General features: G+C 40.5%; 1 protein-coding gene and 1 long non-coding RNA gene across 2 annotated transcripts in view; one reads left to right on the forward strand and one right to left on the reverse strand.

The window, feature by feature from the left end:
- Positions 1–22,653, forward strand: LOC143653307 (uncharacterized). The gene is made up of 3 exons (XR_013161246.1): positions 1–113; positions 895–1,059; positions 21,937–22,653. It is a non-coding gene; the product is annotated as an uncharacterized LOC143653307 (long non-coding RNA).
- Positions 1–24,435, reverse strand: part of TCERG1L (transcription elongation regulator 1 like) — a 215,433-nt gene that overhangs the window by 187,038 nt on the left and 3,960 nt on the right. The gene's annotated exons all lie outside the window — the stretch shown is intronic.

Consider the following 24,435-nt stretch of genomic DNA (forward strand, 5'->3'; position numbering starts at 1 on the left):
CTTCCAACAAGTGCTGTCAGCCTCGACTTCTGGTCTGATCGCTTCCGTGCCACGTCCCTGCCGGCACTGCCACTGGGCTTTCTCGAATCCGGGATCCATCTCAGGAAGAAGCCGTAAGTGGGGCAGGCGCCATCTCAGGTTCCTCCTGGGGGGTGAAGGGATGGCGCCTCGGGGGCTGCAGACCGGTTATGACAGACTGGGGCTGGCTCAGGAGAGCCGCTGGCCTCCCCAGGCTCACTTTTCACCAGAACCTGCGAGAGACACCTACTCACACACCTGCCACACTACCTCATAAACTCCTCAAAGGGAGGATGAGCCCAAAGCTGCCCACTGACCATACTCAGGAGGCACCTAATAAATAGGTCAGCGGGGTGACTGTCAGGAAACAGTGGCCCCCAAAGGACTCATTTAATAAGTGGCATCAGCGGGTTAAATGCATCTACTCAGCTCCCTCAATTTCTCTGTTTACACCTGAGAGGTGAATCTGGCACATCTGCTACCCGAACGGCTGTTGCTACAAAGAGTGCCTTTTCCTGTGGATTGTAGTAGCACTGAGCAAACACCAACCTTTCATCCCACAATAGACCCGTTTCTGTTTTTCCAGTGGCAGCAACAGATTCTATTCCCGACAGCCAGCCTGAGGCTTTATTGACCTTGAAAGTAGGGCAGAGTCCTATTTGTTTGCACAACAACTAAGTTTGTGCAAGAGTTCCTTAATGCATTAAGCAAAACTAAGCTGTTTGTCATCAGGCAGCTGTTTCCAAACCACTTCATTATGTTCAACGTGCATTCAAGTTGCACTCACCTTTTACCTGTCTCGTAATATCCCAGGGCGGCCATAAAGCACAGGAAATTATTCTCAGCCCTCATCTTTCTCTTTGGAGATGCATTTAGATGGCGATGCAATCAACCAGCTGACGGGTTTTAGGAATTCTGCTGCTCTGCTGTGCCTATCTTCATTATGAAATTAAGATGATTGAATGTCTCATCATCGAGATACCGAAATGCCTTTCTCTTCACCACCTGCCGGAGCGGGCTTTATTCCTTGGATTTCCTGAGGTAAGTGCATGTGGCTGCTCCTTTCCAGAACATTCCAGAAGGTGGACAGACCTTTACTAGATCTACAAGGATAAACGGGTACACATGGATGACTCCATTCCTTGAAATGCAAACGTTTTCCCAAGAAACAGCCTCTGGACCAGGGGCTTCCAGGTATACCTCAGGGAATAAAAAAGTATTTGAGAAAGAAAATCTAATACAGAAAGATTCAGGAAAACATCTCTGTGATACACTGCCACTGCTGAAGCGTGGACATCGAATTTCAGCTTCCATGTAGCAAAATAGAGTACAATTGGGTCTGTCTTTGCAGGACGGAAACGCTAAATGAGATGAGAGTTTGAGATTCCAGAATCAAGGCATTGGTGATAAAGAGCGCCGTGTCCTTATGGAGACTGGAACTGCAGAGGACAAGAGAGCCGCTGACACACACAGAGCCTGGCCTGGGGGCTGGACCCCGCTGCCATCTGCTCGGTGGGGCCCCCATGGTGGGCACCAGAAGCCAAAAGGCCTCACACCCATGAGATGTGTGAGAGACCGTGCAAGATCAAGGGGCTCTCAGTTCAGCCTTTTAACCCAAGCCACTGGATTGAAGAACTTCCTGCTACCATGCGTGCACACCCAAAAGCTTGAACAAGCGTCTCAGTCCCTGCACCAGCACAGCCGGGTTCTGTGCAGGACATCTGCCAGGCTGGCAGGATGGCGGCCTGTCCCCAACCACAGCCAGGAAAGAGGGTCCCCCTCCCCTCCCGACCACAGCATTGACGTCCGGCAGTGGTCATCTGCTCTTTCGTACTAACCACAGAGAGAGCAGTGATGAGGCAGGCGGACCCTGCCCTTGCAGTCCTGTCTGGGTAGGGGGACAGGCCACAGCAGGTGCACAGGTGAAGACACTGATGTCCAGCTGGTGCATGAAAGACCCCGCAGCCAGGGTAATGACCACAGATAGGACGCTGGTTGGCAGAGGGGACATCTCATCAGATGGCCCAGAAAGACAGCAAAGAGCTGTAAGGACATCAGAGGGACGGTGTCCTGGGAGGAGAGGACAGAACCACAAAGGCCCAGAGGCAGGTGCTTGGGAAACAGAAGGGAGTTTCGGGGGTGAGGGGCAGGTGGTCGCTGCAGTCTCAGAAGTCAGGAGAGGGGGCAGGGATGTGGTAGAAGAGGCCAGGCCAAAGCCATGGACTTTGACTTCCATTCCATGTTGGTGACACAGGTCCACGCACCACCTTCAATAGTGCCCAAAGCAAGGAGACGACAGCATGGCATGTTCTCCTGTAGTCCATGAAAGTTCCAAGGAAAGGAGATAAAAAAAATTGAGGTGGGCATGGGAAGAAAACAGTTCCCCAGTTCCCCAATGGGACAGCCAATGCCTCAAGGGACCCACCTCAGCGGATCATGGCAACAGGCCTAAGTGATTTGGGCGAAGGGAAACAGCTGCACCTTAAACTTGAGAGGATTTCAGATGGCTGAAACTCGGAGCAAATCTGCCAAATGCATGTCCAACTACTCACATTCTGCCTTCCATTGCAACGGTCAAGCTGCTCTCTCAGTCAGTGCCCACCCTATCCCTACGTCCTAATTCACTGCGATGCGCCTGGCATCTCTGCCTGAGTAGGGAAGTACACACACACACACCTGCTCTCTCTACGGCCGGGATGCCTAGAAACAGCCTCACATTTACCAGGGAGGCCTTGGAAAGGTTTCTGTGACAGGCTCAGCATGGGGAGCAGGGAGACCTGCCTGTGTCCTGGCCATCCAAGACCACTGGCCTGTGGTCAGGCGCTCCCAGGGGTCATGGTGACTCTCTGTCTCATCCCTCAGTGAAAGCAAAGAAGTTGGGTGCTCAAGGAAGCATGCTATCCACACACTCTGGCCCTTCTCCTGCCTCAGTATTTACATCTTGGCCTGGTAGAATCAACCACGTAGTGTTCGTTCTAAAAGTCATTGTCCAAGTTATCTCAGAGACCTTGGTGAGAATTCCTCCTTTAACCAAAGCCTGCATCGATGCCTCTGAGGCCATGTCTCTTTCTCACCATTCTGAAGCGGTAACCTAGCAACACTTTTAACCTCCTAATGCCCGTTGCAAGCTGAAGATCCCCATTGTCCAGGCCAGCTGTGCCTGCTCATCCTTAAGGGCGGGGGGAAGAGGTGGGCAGGTGCTCCCCAAGGGCAGAGGCAGAGGCCAGACAGGGTGAGCTGGGGATGCCCACTCGAATCTCGGACGGGAGAGCTGAGCAAGAGCTCATGGGGTCTTGTCCTCGGTTAGTGTTGCCTCTTATTTCTGCAGACATCGGTGTAAATCCTCTCCAGAGGGAAACAGCCACTTTAGGCTGGCCTGAGTCCCACATATTAAGATCAAATGATAATCTCATAATTGAAAAACGCCAAGTAAAAGAAGAAACAGGCTACCATGAGTAGGAATCAGCAAAGTAACAAACATCCCATCTGAACCCTCAAAGACTAAAGATATCAGAACTTCCATATACAGAATATAAAGTATTTCCCTATGAAATGTTTTAAAGATTAATGAGGATCAAAACACTAGAAGGAATGAAGAAATAGGTTTCAAAAAAGAAGCCAAGGAAATATCTGCAGACTAATATTGCAATCATTTAAATAAAGGAACTTCATGGAGAGTTGAAATGGCAGATTAGACACAGATGAATGGAGACTTAACTGGAAAATATAAAGAAATCATCCAGAACACACAAAGAGAACAAAGACTCAAATAATGTGAAAGAAAAGCTAAGGGATGTAGAGTATAGAATAATAGAGTTTAATGTACTACTTATCAAAATCTCAGAAGGAGAGAAAGAGATTGAAGACCAGGCAGCATTTTAAGGATCTTGCAGGGCTGATAAATACATGAATCCACAGAAAGCACAAGATAAAATAAGCAGATTGCATTTTTAAAAGAACCATATCTAGAAACACAGTGATGAAATTGTAAATCCTAAAGCAAAAGACAAAAATATTAACAAGTCCAGAGAAAAAAGCCAGATGATCTACACAGGAATATCTGTTAGAAAATTTATCAGCAGAAAGGAATGGAAGTCAGAGGACATGGGGATAAAATATTCAAGAGTTGAGAAAAAAAACAACTGCCAACCAGAAAAATTACCCATTTTTTTAAAATGAGAAAAATAATAAATACATTTTTCAGACAATTACAAACTGAAAATTTTACCATTAGCTAGCTTACATTAAAATAAATTCTAAAGGATTTAAATGAGAAATAAGAAATAAAAAATGCAGACTTCACATTATAAGTTTAAGACCTAAATAATGAAAAACCAGAGCTGCTAGTTAGGCAGGGGAAGGAAGGGAGGCGGGCATTAGCAACTGTGGTTATGTCCTTGTGTTGTTCAGTGGAAGACAGGAGAGGTTAAATAATGTGTGACTTTTAACTTTTTAAATCAAGTATACATGTTATAAATTTAAAGTATTTCTTTTAAATAATAGAAATGGCATGTATAAATTCTAAGCAATATAGGAAAAATAAAATTAAAAGCTGAGAAAAGTATTAAATTAACAGCAGAAAAATAAAAAAGCACAGAAAAATTAGCAAAACTAGAAATCCAGAACATAGAAGTTAGCAACAGATCCAAATAGATCAACATTCATAATAAATGTAAATTGGCTAATGAGTTAAAAGATGGATGGTAATTGGAAAAAAAAAACCTAGCTACATGATGCCTAAAGAGATTCACTTAAATCGTGAGGACACATAGAAAGATTGGCTTCAAAGATATGAAAAAAGTCGCAGGGGAAAATATAAGCAGCAGAAAATTGTGTAGCTATATCAACATGAGGGGAAAAGTCTAGAGAAAGCAAATCAGTATTGGTATGGCTACAGCAAACTAAAAAGATAAGTAAATACCATGAATATCTTATACAACCCCCCAAAAAGTCACTGAAAACTTAGCTGTAAGTATGACTTCTAGGAAAAAATATATATACACATATATATGTAAATATATAACTTGTCAACTGTGTCAGAATAAGAAATAAAAGCATAAAATTAAATGATCAATAAATTAAATTAAATTAACACATTAATCAGTAGCTAAAAGTCTTTCCACAAAGTAAAGACCAGGTTCACATTTTAAGAGGCAAGTTCAACAAATTATTGTTTAAAGACATTAACTATTCTAGTGTGCTGAAACTCTTTCAAAAAATAAAATAGGGCCACGGTGGCTCAGCAGGCAGAGTTCTTGCCTGCCATGCCGGAGACCCGGGTTCAGTTCCCGGTGCCTGCCCATGCAAAAAAAAAAAATAAACAAATAAAATACAATGAAATCCGCACTGCTCCCCAACTCAGGCCATGAAGCCAGTATAACCCATTCGAGGTGAGCGTAAAAGAAAAGAAGGAAAATGGCAGGCCAGTCACACACACATAGTTCAGACACTGAACAAAGTGTGAGCAACAAATCCAGCGCCGTACACAAAAAGGCAGCTCGTTCTTAAGAATTCGGGTTTATCAAAGGCAACCCGGAGGGATCAAACACGATAGCAGTCAGAGAGGCTGGGCACAACGGAATAAAGGAAGAAAAGCATGATCGTCTTAGTGGACGCAGGAAGGCCTTTTTAAAAACACAACACTGAATTATGATTCAGTGAATATAACTATTAGCAAGCTAGGACCAAAAGGAAAATTTCAAAACCAAATAATGGGTATTTGCTAAAAAGTAGTGGAAGCACTCCCTTTCAAAGGGCACCGCATAGGGGCCGTCTGTTAGCCATACACTGGAAACCTTAGACAGCAAAGGTAAATGCGAAAATAAAATAATGAAAATACAATAATTTTATTTAGGAAATAATTTTATGGATCAAAATAAAAATAAAATAGAACAATAAACTACTACATAAAATAAAATAACAATTGAAAACAAAGCAAAGTAGAATTAAAATAAAAATAACCCAGGAAATAAAATATAAAATAAAACAAAATATAAAATTAAATTAAGTTATAAAAAAAATAAAATATTAAATAAAATAAAGTCAAGCATGAGAATGAAAAGGAAGAAACCAATCCTTTCCCTGAACTTCAATAACCCTGACTCCTCTCACAGCAGTTTTCTTACATCCTTTAATACAGGTCAATACACTTTGATGACTTAGATCAAGAGGTCTTTTAAAAGATTGGAAAGTTATCATAAAAAAAAAAGATCCTAAATGACTAAAAAGTATTTATACACATTGAAAATATGGAAATAATTCCCCCAGAATATTTTGGTTAAGTAAAGTCTGACTCATTAACAGACTATTAAAAACTCATACGATGACATTAATTAATTTATAACATCATATGTTCCAATGTTCCATCAGAGTAGAACACAAAATGTAGCTATGACATAACCTCATGAACGGCAGTTCACTGATTTATCACTTGTTTGTAAACATTTCCTGGAGCTATGAGTGACTTTTTCCCTTCCTTCTACATTTTGGTTGTTTCCAAATTTTCTATACCTGACAAATAATGGATCATTCATATTCCAAGAAGTAAAAAGAAAAAAGAAAACCAAATCGTTTGGGACACCATACGAGCTGCCACGGTTTGAACACCTCTGTGTAGCAGCAAGCGCACCCTTTATCCGTAGAAGGTGATAGAGTGGACACACCTGGGATCGACTCTGAGCGCGAGCATGAAATGAGCATTTGTGAAAGGCTCTCTTAAAGAGCATTATTGAATGATCTCTCTAGAAAGGATCCACAAATACACCTCTGAGCTCTTCACAAATGGACTTGGTCACCGTCTTGTCCTTCCGGCTTGTCCTCCCCGAGGGACACGCGTCACCTGGGGCTTCTGAGAGCCTGAAACACAGCTGTTCAGAATCGAGGTGTGACACGGGCATAAAAGACACTAATGGATTTCAAGGACAGCACACTCCACAAAGTGCAAAAATAATAATTGTTATACAGATTACTCGTGGAAATGACAATATTCTGGGTAAATTTGGCTAAATAAAAAAAAACTCGTCTCACCAGGTTCATTTTACTTTTTATTTTAATGTGAATACCAGAACTTGAATTACATATGTGGCTTGCATTCCATCTCCAATGGAGAGTGCACCTTTAGAATGCGTACGTGCATTTGGAAGCTTCCAGTTAGAAGAAAGTAATTAAGCGAATAATCACTGCTAATTTAGATCTTAAAGTCCACAATTGCATGGACTTCTCACATCTTATCACCAGTACTGCAGGCACTAATGCACTAATAAAAACATGAGGATCATATCCAACGCGGCACGCTCGTCCTCAGACACCCTGCTGCATCACTTTGTGGAATGTCACCCATAAGTTCAAGGAAAATAATAATCAACAGAACTTAGATTTATAGTTCCTTAAAATGCTATGAGTTATGTCAGTAAACACAAACCCCATTTAACTTTTTCATTATCTGGGCAGTCCCTCAATTTTTAGTTGATGCCTGAATAATTTAGCACTGAGTCGAGGGACAGCCATTTCTCCATAAATAGTGCCTTGAGGTAGAGGCTAGAGACAGAGAAAATGCAGAACTGAAATGTTGCTCACCAGACCGTTTCCAAGTAGCTGTGCCCTTGCATCCTAAGATGCCTCATGCTGGGATGTCTAGGGGACCAGGGCTGGCTGCAGATGCCACAGGGAAGGCATCAGAACTGGCTACCATGTGGTCATTCATTTAATTCTTACAATAACCCAGTTTTACAGATGAGAAAACGGCAGCACAGAGGGGCTGGGAACTCCCCACGGCCACCCACCAACCAGTGGCAAGGGCCTTCTGAGGCCACGCGTCGCTGCAGCGTGCTGGGCACCGCCGCTCTGGACAAAGCGTTTCCCACACAAGCGGGACTTCTCCCAGACCAGCACGATTTACAGTTTTCTCTAGAACTAGAGAGAAGCATGAACACACCAGCTGGGTCAAGGCCAGCGCCCAAACGGGCCACCGCAGGCCGGAAGTGCTCTCGAAGGCTTAATGTATCCAGTTAAAGTCAAACATATTCGCATTTTCTACTAAAATATCTGGTTTTCCACCTTATAACAGCAGCCCGTCTGCCCCACCTCTGTCCATGATAACGGGCCTCCAGCATGATTTCCTCGTTTCTCCTGTGACCCCTGAAACCACCTGGCAGGGCCCCTCGCCCTCCTAACACCCCAGACAGACAAGTGGCTTCCCGGTTTGGGAAGCTGAGCAGAGGCACGGCTGTGAGGTCATCTTGTAATTCTCTGGCAAGTCGGGGCAGATTCCTGGCTGCAAGTCATCACCTCCCCAGCGTGTGCTCCCCACCCCATCCCCCAACACGCACGCCCCGCAGGGCCCATCTTCAGTGGGGACCGGCCTTAAACCCTGTGGATGGGGATTCCGTGAAGCCGCCTGCCGCAGGGGGCCTCAGTGCCTGTGCTGCCTGCAGCTGCACCCACACCCGGGGACCAACAGGACTGCCTGTCCAAGGAGGTGAAAGAACTCGGCTCAAGGTTCTTCCAAATCCCCCTCAACGCGACTCGAAGGCTCCTTCCCGAGACAGACAAGTATGATAAGATAGAAAGAAAAGCAGCCCCTTAGCAAGGGCAGTTTCGTGGTGGAACAGATGGTCAAAACCCCATTATCTTCATTCTGCAAGTTTATGCGGATGATAAGAGTCTCGAGCAGCAGGTAATACTCTCATTTGCAGTGGTATAAAGAAGAAAAAAGAACTTTCATGTATTTTATGGCATTTTTCTGATTATAATAGTAATACATGCTCATTAAAAAATAAGAATAAAAGATATTATAGAGTTGGAAATAAATGTCCTTCCTCATCTCAGCATCCAGAAATAACCACTATTAACATTTTGGATTATGTCATCCATTTTTTCTTTGTTTGTGAGGATGTACACATGTGTGTGTCAGCATGGGTGTGTGCACGTGTGTGCCAGGTAGATGTATGCACATGTAGGGGTGTGCACACCTGTGTGTGCATGTGTGCCAGCATGGGTGTGTGCACGTGTGTGCCAGGTGGATGTATGCACATGTAGGGGTGTGCACACCTGTGTGTGCATGTGTGCCAGCATGGGTGTGTGCACATGACGGGTTGTGTCTGCCAGATGGGCATGTGCACATATAGGGGTGTGTGTGTGTGTGTGTGTGTGTGCACGTGTGTGCCAGTGAGTATAGTGTTCACAAAATGTGAATCATTTCTCAGATGTCTGTAGCCTCCTTGTAAAATTTTAACACTAAAATAGGCATTTTCTTTTGTCAGTAAATATCTTCTAACTGTGATTGCACTAATGGCTGAAGACAATTCAGCTTTTATTGTTGATGTATCATAATTCACTTAACCAATTATGCAGTCATGGGCATTTGAAATTTTAGTTTTCCTTTTATTATTATAAACAGTAATGTCCTAGATTGCTGTTCATATGTTTTTACTATTCTTTAACCTGTCTTTAAAGTAGAATTACGGGGTGAACTTACATTAATTTTTTGAAGGATCTGAAAGCCAAATTGCTTGACCAATTACTCTGTATGTCTGGGAATGCATTAGAGTGAGTGCACGTGCTGTTTTATTCCTGCAAACGTTGAGTAGAGCCAGTTTTGTTTTTTTAATCTGTGCTAATTTAATAGGAGAATATAATATTTGGTGGTTTGCATTCGCATTCATCACTAGTAAATAAACTGCATATTCTTATTGATCACTTATAACTAATTTGTGAGTCATCTGTTAATGTTTGTCTATTTTTCTCTTATGGCAACAGAATGAATTATCCTGCATAAAAATTATTTTAAAATCTTACTGTGTTGACCTATATGCAGATTACTAAATCACAACCACATTTTTAAAAATCTGGTATAACTTTAATATTAAATTCAATCCTCCTTAAAGATTTGGAAATATATTTTTGTTAATCTCTGGTGTTCTACATCAGAAGCATTTTAAAATTTATTTCTCATGTTTCAAAAAATTGGTACTATAATTAGAATTGTAATGCATCCATAAATTAATTGAGAAAAATGTATTTCCTCACTATGTCCTCTTTTCCCATCCAAGATCAAGGTGGATCTCTACATTCCAAAAATACCATTTCTCAGAATATTCTCCTAGTTGTCTCTGTTTAGGCGCTACACATGAGGAAATGCTACTGTCCATCTCCCTGGAATTTTATGCATCTTCTACATCATGCAAACAGAGTATTTTGCCCAATTCTAACATGCAGCCATTAATATACTGGGAATGCATTGGCTTTGGTCCATGTACACTTTATCAATCTATTTTACTGAACAGTCTTTTTAGTCCTGAGAGTTTTTAAGTTGAATGTGTGAAGCTCAAAATGGAAACGTACATGACTTCCAAGTGATAGCTCAGATCTCTGGTTCATGTCCTATTGCATGGGCTGCCACTTCCAGGAAACGGTGAAGGTAAAATGCGAGTGAAACTGACGATCCTGGAAATGCCGACAATGCTCCCTGCACAGCAAGGGGTGCAGCCGGATATCCCAGATCACGGAGCAGAAAGACACTTCCGTCTTTAATTTACTGTTTTTCTGAATGCCTGTTGCATTTCATCAAACAATGCATCTTAATATAATATAGTACAATGTTAATTTTTCATATTAACCTCCTGGAGGCAATGCCATTCCTGGTGCATTCCTTATTATCACACAACTCTGTGATTGCGGAATTCCCTCCATGGATCCTGGTAGATGTTCCTGTTTTGGGTGCTATTCCATTTTCAATAATCCTTCTGGGTTTTTACGTCTGCCTTTACAACAGAGAGCCAGCTGTACAGTTGGTTTGTTTCTATTTGTCCCTATTTCTGAAAAACGTTGATAAATTCGGTGAACAGTGTCATAAAACATCCCAGCGTTTCACCTTTTTTATGTTCTGGATCAAACCCCAGATCATAAGAAGGTCTCCTTGTAGCTGGGGAGATTTTACTAGTGAAAGTCCCGGCAGGAAACCATACGGAGATGTCACACGTCCTCCTTTAACGTCCTCTCTGCTGTTGGAGTCTCGGGCAGGCGGGGTCTCAAGGTCAAGGGAAGGACAACGGACAGGGTGGCGGGCTCGGTCCTGCGTGAACGCAGGGGGCCTCCCTGGAGATCTTCTCCTGGGGACAGTGGCGATCAGTCCAGGCCACTCTATCCTTGGTCAAGTTCAGAACTCACCACCTCCCAGAAAATCGTTTATGTGATTATTTAAAAATTACTAATGCGAGAAGAGATGTCTTCATGGAATGTTCCTTTTGTGCATGTGCAATATGTTTTGGTGTCCGTGGAGATGGGCTTTTTTTTTATTAGGGAAGTTGTAGGTTTACAGAAAAATGCAAAAAATACCGAGTTCCCATATAGAGGGTGGGCATTTTTAATCAATTTAATTTATTTCCTTTTTAAAAGCTATGAGTATCTGCTGTTATTTTTACTCTTTTCCTTACGTCCTCTCATTTCTTAACACCCCAATTAGCAAATTGGTTTCCCCTCTGACCTGCGTTCATATTTCACAGTACAATCATTCTGAGCTTGAAATCTGTCTCTTAGTACCGCATACTCACAACTCATCGATTCTAATACATGAATCTCATCTTGTTTCTTTTTCTTTTTTTTTAATTTGATCTTTGTTCAGTTCATTTATTTATTTTTATTTTGGGAGTTGACAATTAACTTCCAGGTTCCCTCAGGTCTTTCTGGAGTTCATTGTCAGTTTTCACTTCGGTTGCCTTGTGGTCAGTAGGAAAATCCTATACAATAGTTTTCTTTTTTTTTTTTGCAACATACCTATTTTATAGTGTGATATTGGGTTGGTCAGGGTTCTTAAGAGAACCAGAACCAACAGGAGAGATCTGTAATTATGAGATTTATGAAGGTGTTTCACACAACCATGGGGATGGAAGAGTCCAGAATCCACAGGGCAGGCTGTGAGGCTGGCGGCTCCAGTGAAGGGTCTGGGTGAAGCTACAGGAGAGGCTCGCTGGCTGGAGAAGCCATGAAAGAGCCTCTTCTTCCTCAAAAGCCTTCAACTGGTTGGATTATCTCATTGTGGAGATGAGCTCTCATTGACCGCAGATGTAATCAGCCACAGATGCAATCAGCTGACTTATCGCACCAGCCTTCTATCAACCAGGTGTGAACTATCTTTGCAGTGATGGTCAGGCCAGTGCTTGCCTGGCCAGAGAACTGGGCATAAGCACTTGGCCAAGCTGACACCAGAACCTGCCGTCACAGATATAGTTACATCTCATATAATCCACTAATATATACATACAGTGGTTCACAGTGCCATCATACAGCTGTGCAATCATTATCACAATTGATTTTTGAACATTTTCATTACTCCGAAAACAATAAAAACAAGAATAAAAATAAAAGTAAAATAAAGCACTCAAAACATCCCATACTCCCATACCTCCTATTTTTTTAAAATTCTGAAACATAACATATATACAAAAAAAGCAATAAATTTCAGGATACATTTTTTTTTGGACATGGGTAGGCACCACAAATCGAGCCCAGGTCTCCGGCATGGCGGGCGAGAACTCTGCCACTGAGACACCATTACCTGCCCTCAGAATACATTTTAACAAGTAGTTTTAGAACAAATTTCAAAGTATGGTATAGGTTACAGTTCCACAATTTCAGGTATTTTCTAACTACTCCAAGACATTGGAGACTAAAAAGAAATATCACATAATGTCATACTCATTTGTTAAATCCTATCTTCTCTAATATAACTCTTCCTTCTCCTTTGATCCTTCTCCCAACCTTTAGGGATAACGGTCATTAGAATGACCATTCTACCTTATTCATGTTGAAAAGGGGAGTCCATGTGATGGGGTAAGCGATGCAACAGTTTGAGGCTCTCGGCAAGATTGGTATCTCTGGGTTTCAGGACTTATCTGGCCTAAGAGCCATCTGGAGGTTATAGGTTTCTGAGACATAAACTTCATGAATGAAACTTTTATAGAGTCTCCTATAAAGCCTGGGGTATTCTTTAGGGTTTACAGGAAAACTGTTGGTTGGGGTTTGGCAAACCATGATAATTAGCAATATCTAGCTGAAGCTTGCATTAGAGTAACCTCCAGGATAGCTTCTCCACTCTATTTAAACTCTCATAGCCACAGATAACTTATTCTGTTACATTTCTTTTCCCCCTTTTGGTCAGGAAGGCACTGTCAATGCCACAAAGCCAGGGTCAGTCTCATCCCTGGGAGGCTTACACCCCCGGGCATCACGTCCCACATGGGGGGGGAGCAATGATTTTGCTTGTAGAATTAGGCTTAGAGAGAGAGCGGCCACATCCGAGCAACAGAAGAGATTCTCTGGAAATAACTCTAAGACACGATCATAGGTGAGCTTAGTTTCCCCGTTACAGAAATAAGATTCCTAAGAGCAAACTTCAAAATCAAGGGCTTAGCCTGCTAACTTGGGAGTGCCCAATGTTTAAAGAAGTATCAGGGATTTCCCAGGTAGAAAAGTTTAATAGTTCCACATTTTCTCTCCAGTCCTTCAAGGATATACAAGTGCTTTTTGCAATTTCTTGAAGTTTGTCTCATGGCATGAGGTGGGATAACATTTTTATTCTGTATTCTTTGATTTTATTATGAAAAATTTCAACAATTATGTAAAAGGGAATAGTATAATGAGTCCTTTCCCCAATTACCAGCTCCTGGCCAATCTTGTTTCACTTTTTCACCCACTTTCCCAGTCCTCATGCCTGGATTATTTTGAAGTAAATGCATAGCACCAAGTATTTCAACCTTATATATTTCAGTAGGTGTCTCTAAAATATGAGGACTCTTTTTAAAAACATAGGCGTAGAGCTATGATCACACCTAAAAATTAATAATTTCTTAAAATTATTAAAAACAGAGTCAGTATTTAGATCTTCCCAATGGCCTCATAATTTTTGTCTGCTGTGTTCAAATCAGGATCAAATAAGATCCATACACTTTACTCGGTGTCTCTTATAGCTCTCTTTTTTAAAAAAATTGGGTGCGCTGAGGTATAATTTAAACACAATGAAATTCACTCTTCTCTGGGTGTATAGTTCTTTGAATTATAACAAATGCATAGTCATATAATCACAACCACAACAAAATAAATGTCTATAATCCCAAAATGTTTCCTCTGCTCTAACCCTCACCCCTGAACTAGTCTCCATTCTTATAGTTTTGCTTGCCCCAGAATGTCTCGAAAATGGAATCAGATACATTGTCAATGCTCGATTCTGAATTCTTTCACTTAATACAATGCTTCTTAGATTCAGTTATCTTATTGTATTTATCAGAAGTTCATTCTTTTCTATTTCTTTGTCAGTTTCCATTGTTTGGATGGACCACAGTTCATTTACCCACTCACCAGGTAATGGATACTTGGACTGTGTCCAGCTTTAATTGGTTATGAATAAAGTTGCTATAAACGTATGTGCACAGATATTGTATGGGTATATCTTTTTTCCTTGGTAAATACTGAGATGGGGCAACTGGTTTGCATGGTGAGTGCATATTTGACTTTATAAGAAATGATCAAACTGCTGTACAAAGCGGCTGTGCGTGCTGCAGTCCCAGCAGCCAGGGGCAGCTCCACCTGCACCATATTTTCACCAGCACTTACTACTGGCAGCTGTTGTTGTTACATGTTTGTTCGTTAATTTGTTAATCCGCATTGTGGTATGCGTGTAGAGCCTCTCATTATGGATGTAATTTGTATTTCCCTAGTGATGTATAATTTGTGCATCTTTTCAGGTACTTATTTATCATCCATATATCTTCCATGGTGAAGTGTCTGCTCATATATTTTCAGCAGTTGTTTGCTTTCTCACTTTTGAGTCGGGGGCGTTCTTTGTCTATTCCAGATACTATTTCTCCATCAGATATATGGCTTGCCAATATTTTCTCCCAGCGCATGGCGCTTCTTTTCAAAAGGAACAACACCTTTTAATTTTGATGAAGTTCAATTTATTGATGTATTTTCTTTTATACTTTGTTGCTTTTGGTGTTTTAAATCTTAAACAAGATTTAAGAAATCTTTTCCCAAATCAAGTCATAAAAATTGTCTTCTGTGTTTTCTCTCAGAAGTGTTAGAGTTTTAGGCTTTATAATTAAAACTATGATCTATTTTAGTTGATGTTTACTTGGCACAAAGGAATTGGTCAAGGTTTCTTAGTTTGTTTTGCAGATGATGCCGCAGAACCATTTGCTGAAAAGACAAGACTTTCTTTGTGGAATTGCCTTGCGCCTCTGTCAGACATCAATCGACCACCTATGCGTGCGTCTATTTCTGGGTGTTCTCTTGTTGTGTCTTACTGATCTGTGTTCCTACCCATCTCTCAATTCCACAAAGTCTTGGTCCTTGCGGCTTTATCACAAGCCTTCAAATCGCATGAGGATGGCTTCTACACTTGTTTTCCTTTTTCAGAATCATCCTGGCTGTTCTACTCCCTTCGCTCTCCATACCAATTACAGAATTAGCTTATTCATGTCTATGAAACTTGGATTTGTTCAGTAATGCACTGAATATACAGACAAATTGGGGGAGAACTGGCACCTTAACATTACCAAGTAATCTTCCAGTCCATGCTACAAAATCTCTTTCCATGCAATTATGTCTTCTTGGGATTTTTCTCATCAGTGTTTAATAGTTTTCGGCACACACATATTTTGTTAACGTAATCTCTAAATAGTTCATGTTTTGGTGTTATTTTAATGGTACTGGAATTTTAATTCCCATATGTCCCTTGTCAGTAATATAAAAAGATGCAACTGAATTTTGTACCTTGACCTTTTTCCTGCAACTTTCGTAAACTCACGTATTGGTACTAGCAGCTTTTAGTAGACTTTCTGTTGGTGTACTAGACAATAACTTCATCTGTGAATAGAGACAACTTTGTTTCTTACTCCACAATCTATATTTATTTATTTTTTATTTTTTCCTTGCTTTTTCCTGGTTAGGACTTCCAGTACAACATTTCATAGCAGTAGTGAGAGTAGAAATCCCTGCCTCGTTCCCTACCTTACACGGAAAGGTCAGAAGGAGATTTTTCACAGAAGAGGAAGTTCCCATTAATATCTAGTTGACTTAGAGGTTTTTAAACGTATTTACTTGGATGGATGTTGAATTTTTCAAATCATTTTCTGCATCTATTCTGATGATCAAATTGTTTATTTCTTTATTCCATGGACAGGGTGAATTGCATTGATAGTCTCTTGTTGAACCAGCACTGCATTGCTAGAATAAGCCCCACGTGCTCTGATGTGTTCTCTAAATTATGTTGCTAGGTTTGCACTGTCATATCATGTTGAGGATATTCACATGTGTTCATGAAGCATACTGGTCTGTAACTGTCTTCTCTTATAATATCTATTTGGTCTTACAATCAGAGGAACACCGGTACCAAAAAATTACTTGGGAAATGTCACTCCTTATTTATTTAAAGAACAAGCTTCTGTCAATTTGGTGTTGCTTCTTCCTCAAATATTTGTTAGCACACAGCAGTGAAGCTGTCTAAGCTTGGTGTTTTCTCCGTTGAAAGGGTTTAAACCAGGAATTCGATGCCTTTAATACACAGAGGACTTTTCACGTCCTCTATTTCTTCCTGAGTGAGCACTGGTCGCTTGTGTCTTACAGAGACTTAGTCTTTTCCATCTAAGTTATTCAATTTATTGGCCCGAGGTAGTTTAAAATAGTCTCCTACTACCTTTTAAGTGCGAAGATTTATAGTGATGTCCCTTTTTATCATTCATGACATCCATAATCTGCCTCATCTCTTCTTATTTTCCTTCAGCCAAGGCTTTATATATTGTACTGACTTTTCCAAAGAACTAGCTTTCTTTATTGAATTTTTTGTTCTGTTTTCAATTTCTTTGATTTCTGCACTTATCCTTACTATTTCTTTCCTTTTGCTTGTTTGGGTCCAACAAGCTCTCCATCTTCTTATTTCCTAACTTTGTAATACTTACATAATTATTTGAGACCTTTCTTCATTTCTAATGTAGCATTTTAATGCCACAAATTTCCATTTGAGCACTGCTTTAGATAAGTCCTACATGGTTTTGTTCATTTGTGTGTGTGTGTGTATGCTGTATATTGGAGTCACATTTCTTTGTTTTTCCACGCAAGTATCCCATTATTGCAGCACCATTTGTTGAATTTTTGCTTGTTTGCTTTTTGGGAAGTGCATGGACTGGGAATCTAACCAGGTCTGCCACGTGGCATTTTGTTAAATTTATTTTAATTTTCCTTCAATTTAAAATATTTCTTAATCTCTCATTGACCCATGTGTTACATGGGAGTGTATTACTTAATTTCCAGGTATTTGGAGATTTTCTGGATATTTTTCTGTTACTGATGTCTAACTGAATTCTGATGTGGTCAGAGAGCATATTTCGTGTACTTTCAATTCTTTTAAATATGTTGAGATTTACGCTGTGGCCTCAAACGTGGCCTTCCTTGGGGAAGGTTCCAGGTGCCCTGAACAAGAGCATCCTGCAGCTGTTAGCCAGGGTGGGTTTTGGCCAGGGCCAATTGGTCACCCTCTGTCCGGCATTGTGCAAGCTCCTAACTCTACCTCCTGCCGCGCTCCCGAGGTCGGTTGTGCTCTGTCAATCACCAAAAGAGGAGTGTCTGGGTCTCCAGACGCAACTGCGGATTTGCCTGTTTTTTTGCGCAGTCCGACGACGATTCCAGAAGCTCCTCTATGAAGTCCAGAGGCAGCGGGCTCGCCAGGCATTCTGGCAGCTGACCACTGTCTCAGCGCAGTGGGTCCCCTGGCGTTTCCTGTCTGAGGTCCAGTTTGCCTCATACTGATGAAGCCACTCCAGTTGGTTTTTAAACCTCTGTGAGCACAGTGTACCTTTTCCGTGCGTGGCCTGTTATCTTTTCTATGTCTTTATATTAAAAGTGGCATCACAGTGTAGACATCACATATTTTGCTCTAAAAATCTGGAAACCTCTGCCATTTAATTAGGGTGTTTAGACCGTTGTATCTACTGTCTCACCAGTTATCTGTTTTGATTTTTTCGTATCATTTGATCATTCGTTCTTTTTCTACCTGCTTTCTAGGTTTACTATTTATTAGAATTTGAACTTTATCTCCGCCATGGTATATTAGTCCAACAGTTCTTTTTTATAATTCCAAGCATCTGAGCTATACTTTGCAATATACATCTTTAATTTATCACCATTTACCTTCAAATACTATGATACCACTTAATATTTGGTGTAAGACCCTTAAAATTCTATACTTTCAATTCCTCTCTGTCATCCTTGGTGAAATTGTTATATATTTTGATTTCACATGTACATAAGTGGACAACACAAGCAGCTGTTTTTTCTTTACACAGTTGGTTATCTTTTAGGACAACTAACAATAAAGGGGGAAAATAACAGAAATAGTTTATCTTAATGCATTTCATTTCTCACATTCTTTAGTTTTTGTGGGGAGCCCAAGAGTCTTTCTAATATCATATTTCTTCTGCCTGAAGATTCTCTGTAAAAGCCCTTATGAAAGTTTACTGGCACTGACTTTCATTTGTCTGGGAGAGTGTTTATTCCGTCCTAGTTTTAGATAATTGTTTTCACTCAGTGCATAGTTCTAGCTTGAGAGATTTTTATTTCAGGGCTTTAAAGATGTAATAATGTTGTCTTCACCTTTGTAGAGTTTCTGACAAGAAAACTGTTACAATTTTAACCTTTTCTCCCATCTCTGTTCTGTGATTTTTTTGCCTCTGTCTGTCTTCAAGATTTACCTATAATCCTTGGTTTATAGAAGTTTGAATATGATTTGTCTAATTTGGCTTTTTGAGCTTGTTTTATGCTTTTGTTATAGTTCAGCCTTGGTTTCTCTGAGTTCTTTAATCTGCGGCTTAATGACTCATTATTTTTGTTTATCCATTGCCATTATATTTTCAAACATTTTTCTTCACCCCGTTTTCTCTCCTCCTTCTGGGGCTTCAATGATGCATACGTTAGACAATTTGGTATTATTTCACCGCTCTGAGAAAGTATGTTCTATTTTTTTCTTTTGTCTTTCTTCTCTTTTTGCTTGAAAACAGGTCATTTCTATTGACCTAGCTTCAAATTCTCTGAACCTTTCCTTGAATATATCACTATCACATTTCTTCAGTAGCCCATCAAAGAAATTCACATCGGGTACTATGTTGCATTGTCATTTTATTTTTTCTTTTTGTTTCTGTGTTCTGTTTTTATCTTTCTACTGTTTGAATTTGGCTGTATTTTAATCGACGGCATATCTCTGATGAAGTTCTTCACGTGTGCATCCACCTTGGTCTTCTTTTCCAGGCTGTCCTCTAACACACCAATCAGCGTTAAGGCCCCTATAAATCCAGCTCTCTTAATAACTTTGTTTACAGAGAGTGGTTTATTATTTCTTGAAGATCAGACATCAAGGATACAACACTACAGAAAACACTTATTCACTTCTGGGGAAGGGCACACACATTCTTCCGTCAGCCTGTTAGGGCACGAGTGTGAGTGCACATTGTCGGGGTGGACCTGGATTCGGGTTTTGCACAATAGTTGTTCTCTGTGCACCACAGTCGTTAAATTCTGCTAACAGACCCTCTATTTAGGATGAGATCTGGGGACTTTCCTCACTGTGTGTGCCCCCTCAGCTTTCAGCCATGCCTTTGCTGGGCATCATGGCCCTGCCCCACCACCCTGGGCGATGACCGCTGCTTTACACCCAGGCCTTACAGGGCGGTGGGGCGGACAGGGCCCCCGAGGTTGTGCTGGCCCGGGGTCCGTCTCTGCTGCCCGTGGGGCTTTTCCTGGCGCCCCTTTTACAGAGGTGAGGACAGTGAACGAGCACGGCGCCCATTCCTCCCACTTCCTCTCCTCAATTTTCACACACACTTGTGGCCAGGCAGATCAGGACCATTATTAAATCTTCCCCATCAAGAGGAGTGCTTTGAATTTCTGCCATTCAAACCAAATTGAAAAGTGTTCACATATATTCTACATGCTTAAAGGAAATTGTCAATAATTATTGATATTTCAATACCAAATTTCCCCCATTCATAATCCTTGCATTAGATCGATTTCTCAGTAATGTGAAGGAATAAATAGAAAACATAAGCAAAATTTTCTGAGGATATAAACTTTTCCCAAAGTCTACAAAATTCCTATAAGGATTCTAAAGTAATGGTGTTGTCATGATTTTTAAATTAGAGGAAAACGTAAGTTCATATTTGCTTTTTAAAATCCTAGATAATTGATTGAGAAAATAGTATCATGAAGAACACTTTCTAAATGAATATATGAATTCAAGCAAATAGAATTAAAAAAAGAAGTAGCAAGAGACCAAAAAATAATAAAGCAGGATATAGTAATACAAGAGAAAAAAACAATAAATAAAATACAAAATATAAATGTTCTAAATTTCATTATTAAAAGCCAGAAATTGGGCAGTGCAATGGTGGCTCAGTGACAGAGTTCTCACATGCCGTGCTGGAGACCCGGGTTCAATTCCTGGAGCTTGCTCATGCCAGAAAAAAAAAAAAAAATAGCCAGAGATTGTGCTTTGAAACAATCGAGCTGAGCTTAAAACAAAAAGCAAGGCAAAAACACATAAGATAAAATCAAGATGCAGAAGTGATGGCAACATAACTTCAGAAAAAGTAGAAGCTGAGTTCAAAACATAAGTTGTGACAAAGTTTACTTACTGTCTTTCTGAGAACGTCTTTTCTTTGTTCATGCCAAGAATGCAGCAGATATTATGTTCTATATAAATATAAATCTGTATAAATCTCTTCTATAGCAAACATTTTTCTCCATAATTATCCAAATTTTCCTCATCATCTAATATTGTTGAATGATCTGAACCTATGTCAACTTGTCTTCTATCTAGCACCTCTCCCACTCATGACATATCACCACAATATAGCAAGCAGGATATATGGATCATATGACCAGATTTATATTTCTGCAGCATTTTATTTGTTTTTAAAGAGATCAATTAAATACAGCTTTATTGTTTGCTTTCCATTTTACATGTTTATCACCCTCTACCATAATTTTCATTTATTTTCCACTTCCTCATTTATGTAGGTTTAAGACTTTTTCTTTTTGTCCTCCATCACATTGTTTAGGTTCAGAAGTAGTTCTTCTCTTTAAATACTTTAATTGTTATTTTTTAAAGTTTCCTAGCATCCTTTCCTCATTTCTTCAAAATATCTTTCCACATGAGTTAGTATCTCAGCCAGCTCCATTTTTATCTTATCTTTCACTGTTTTTCTATAGTCTTCATTTGTCTTGGCATATTTAGATAAATCTCCAGTTTCCAACATACTATTATCTCATGTAGCTTTGGCTGTGCAGAGTGAATTAATTACCTCCTGCTCCCCTTGCCCAGTTCTCTGCATATGAGATGGTGACCTTATTCCTGCAAACCTTGAAAGACTCTGAAGGTCTTCATTTCAGTAGCAGGATGAGAAGAATCCTTGAGAACACCCTTCCCAGCTGCCCTGCCTCCCATTCATCTGAGGTTAACCTCGCATACGAAGCCGCAGTGCTGCCCGTCCCTCCGGGGAAGGACTGGGGGCTGTGTTCACTACACACGAGCAGGGGAGGCTGATGGGGGAGGTAAAGCAGGCGAAGCCCGGCCTGTGGGCACAGAATCTTGTGCAGAGAGAGGCGGCAGGTGTCCGGGCACCCATCTGCCATCACCACTCCCCAGTGTGGTCAACACAAGGGGACAAATAGAAGCCCCCTCGCTTTTTCTGCTGGTCTGGCTCTGAATCAATTTCTGAGGACCAGGAATGAGCGAATCCCAGATTATTTCTCAATTCAACCCATCCACATTCTAATTAGGGAAAGTTCTTTGAGAGCCATTAAATTATTGATCTGAGACCTTAATCTCCAGTAGTTTAAGTTTGCATACTTTTTTATGCTTGGATTATTTTTCAGGGGAAAGCAATTATCATTGAGACTCTTCAGCTTCTTGAGGATAGACGATGCTTTACTGAAGGAGCCAAGGTTTCTGTGATGGTGAAGAATGAAGGAAAGTCCCATAACAATCCTCGCAGAGGCCCGGGACCTTCAGTTCCAGACTGGAGCCAGCGTCACCTACTGCTCTCTCCCCACCACGCCCCCAGCCACTTCTGACCATTGACAGTACAACATGCCTCATGCTTTCACCCCAGCTCCTTACCCTTCGTTCAGCATTCCATTCTCCTCACTCCTTGGTAAAATTCGGCGGATCTTTGTAATACAATCCAGTTATCTTCACCTGCATTTCCCTGACCTTTCTCCTCCCACTCTGTTAACACACCTTCTGCCATGAGTACACATTATGAGATCATTCTAGAATTATCTCGTGACTTGTACCGCACACCCCTAGACTGGGAGCTCCTTAGCAGAGCCTTGTATTGTCCCGCCTCCTGGGGACACGCCTGCCGACAGAGCGCTCCACAACAGTCTGTCCACTGAGTGGAGAAGGAATCATGAACACAAAGCATCAGCTTCTATCTTTACAGAGAGGCTGACAGGTTCTCCATAGAGCTTAGTGCGATGGCAGCTCACCTTTATTGTCATGATGAATGAGGCTACCGCACATGCATAATAAAGCTAAGCACTTTAGAATACTAATTGTAGAAAACTTATCCAAATCAATCTGTGTTCACACCATCGGGACCGTGGGGCTGTGCAGTCAACTCTGATGCACGAGTGGTGGGAGGGGGGCAATCTACGTGAGCCTCAGCACCCACCCCACCCACAGGTGTGCCCACCACGAGACAGCTCACAGCGCACGCAAACTAAACCGCTTTCTCGCGTCACTCCTTTTAGCACAAAGTCTATATTCCCTTTATCACTAAGGTTACACTTTCCACAAATATCCCTGTCATTGTTACACAAAAATTACCCTTTACCCAAAAAAGGAAAAGAGCTCACCACACAAGGCCTGCTGAAAATGAAGGATTTTATCTCACAGTTTACATTCCTTAGAGTTTGAATATGACTCTGATTCATTTGGAGGATAAACAAAATATATCCATGAGTCTCAGAACACTTATTTCTCAACACCACAATTTATAATAAGGTTAATCAACTTAATGTAACAATTTATAATAGGCTATACATGGTTAGTAGCTATTTTAATAACTGCATTTCATAATACTTCTGAAAATTTATATGAAATGTTTTATTAAAACATCACTCGTTGCTTTTATAAAGTTTTACAGTTAAAGTTTTAGTTATAAAGTTAAAGTTTATTATTAAAACTTTTTTGTTAGATGTTTTAGGTAATTACAATAAAACTAAAGTGACGGGTCTTAATTTTTAACTGGCCCTCAGTTTGCCCTGCCTTCCCTCTTTATTTGCTCCCCTGCCAGGCTGTCTGTGAAGCAGTTAGTGGCACATATGCAAGTCCTGAGCTGGGAAATTTGTGAAAAATTCTGAAATGTATCAAAACCCAAATTTGTCACACAGCAATTTGGAAACTCTGATCTCAGAACAAGTATATTTAACTATCACAGTAGTAAGAAAACAATGTCCATGTGCTAAAAAATCTATAAACTTTCATACATTTCTCCAGCTAAGTAGATATTTATCATTTTAGAAGGCTGAGTTTCCCGAGAAGAGGGTTAAGGCCTCCTGGAAAATGTCTCTATTATACTCTGGGTGAGCTGAGAGGAAGAAAGTTCATTCAAAGATTTTGGTAGAGCAGGTAGACTGACTTCAACATTTTTTAAAACCAAATGTGCTGATTATTTGGGGTAGAGTTATTACGAACGCATTAGGAAATTATTCTCAAATAGGCCAAGAGTTATAGCATCCTTGTATAACGTATTCCACCTAATCATCTTTTATCATCATTACACTAAAAAGGAAACACGATCATCTTGGTGTAAAATGCTTATAAACGTATGTATGTATGATGTTCATTCAGATTTTAATCAGTAATGTATAATACTACAAGCACAGAAGATAATTTTCAGACAAGAATCATTAAGGCCTGTGAAAATACAAATGGTTGAGTTGTTCTTCCTGACTTATTATTAAACAAGATTCATAGCAACTTAGAATAAATAAGGTAGGCAAACAGAGAAGAAAATAAATACATCTCCTAAACTAGCACTACATTATCCACAGGAACATTTCCTTATTACTGAATTTTAGAGACACATATTGAGACAAGCCTGGTAGGCAGGAAATTACGGGAAGTTAATGTAATTCTGAAGGCATAAAATATTACATAACGGAAGGTATTGCAGGATAATTTTGGCATGAGCAACATTTTCTTTTATAATATGATCATATGTTAAGGTGATTTTAAAAATCAATTTAAAAATTCATAAGATGAATTTATTTTCCAGTTACTGTATGGGTTTATTATACAATCTTTCATCCGGGGTTCATTTCATGGGACTCTGTTCCAGGACAAATGTTCTTCCATGTCACTAGAGT

The sequence above is a fragment of the Tamandua tetradactyla genome, chromosome 13 (genome assembly GCF_023851605.1).
Source record: "Tamandua tetradactyla isolate mTamTet1 chromosome 13, mTamTet1.pri, whole genome shotgun sequence".
NCBI classification, from domain to species: domain Eukaryota; kingdom Metazoa; phylum Chordata; class Mammalia; order Pilosa; family Myrmecophagidae; genus Tamandua; species Tamandua tetradactyla.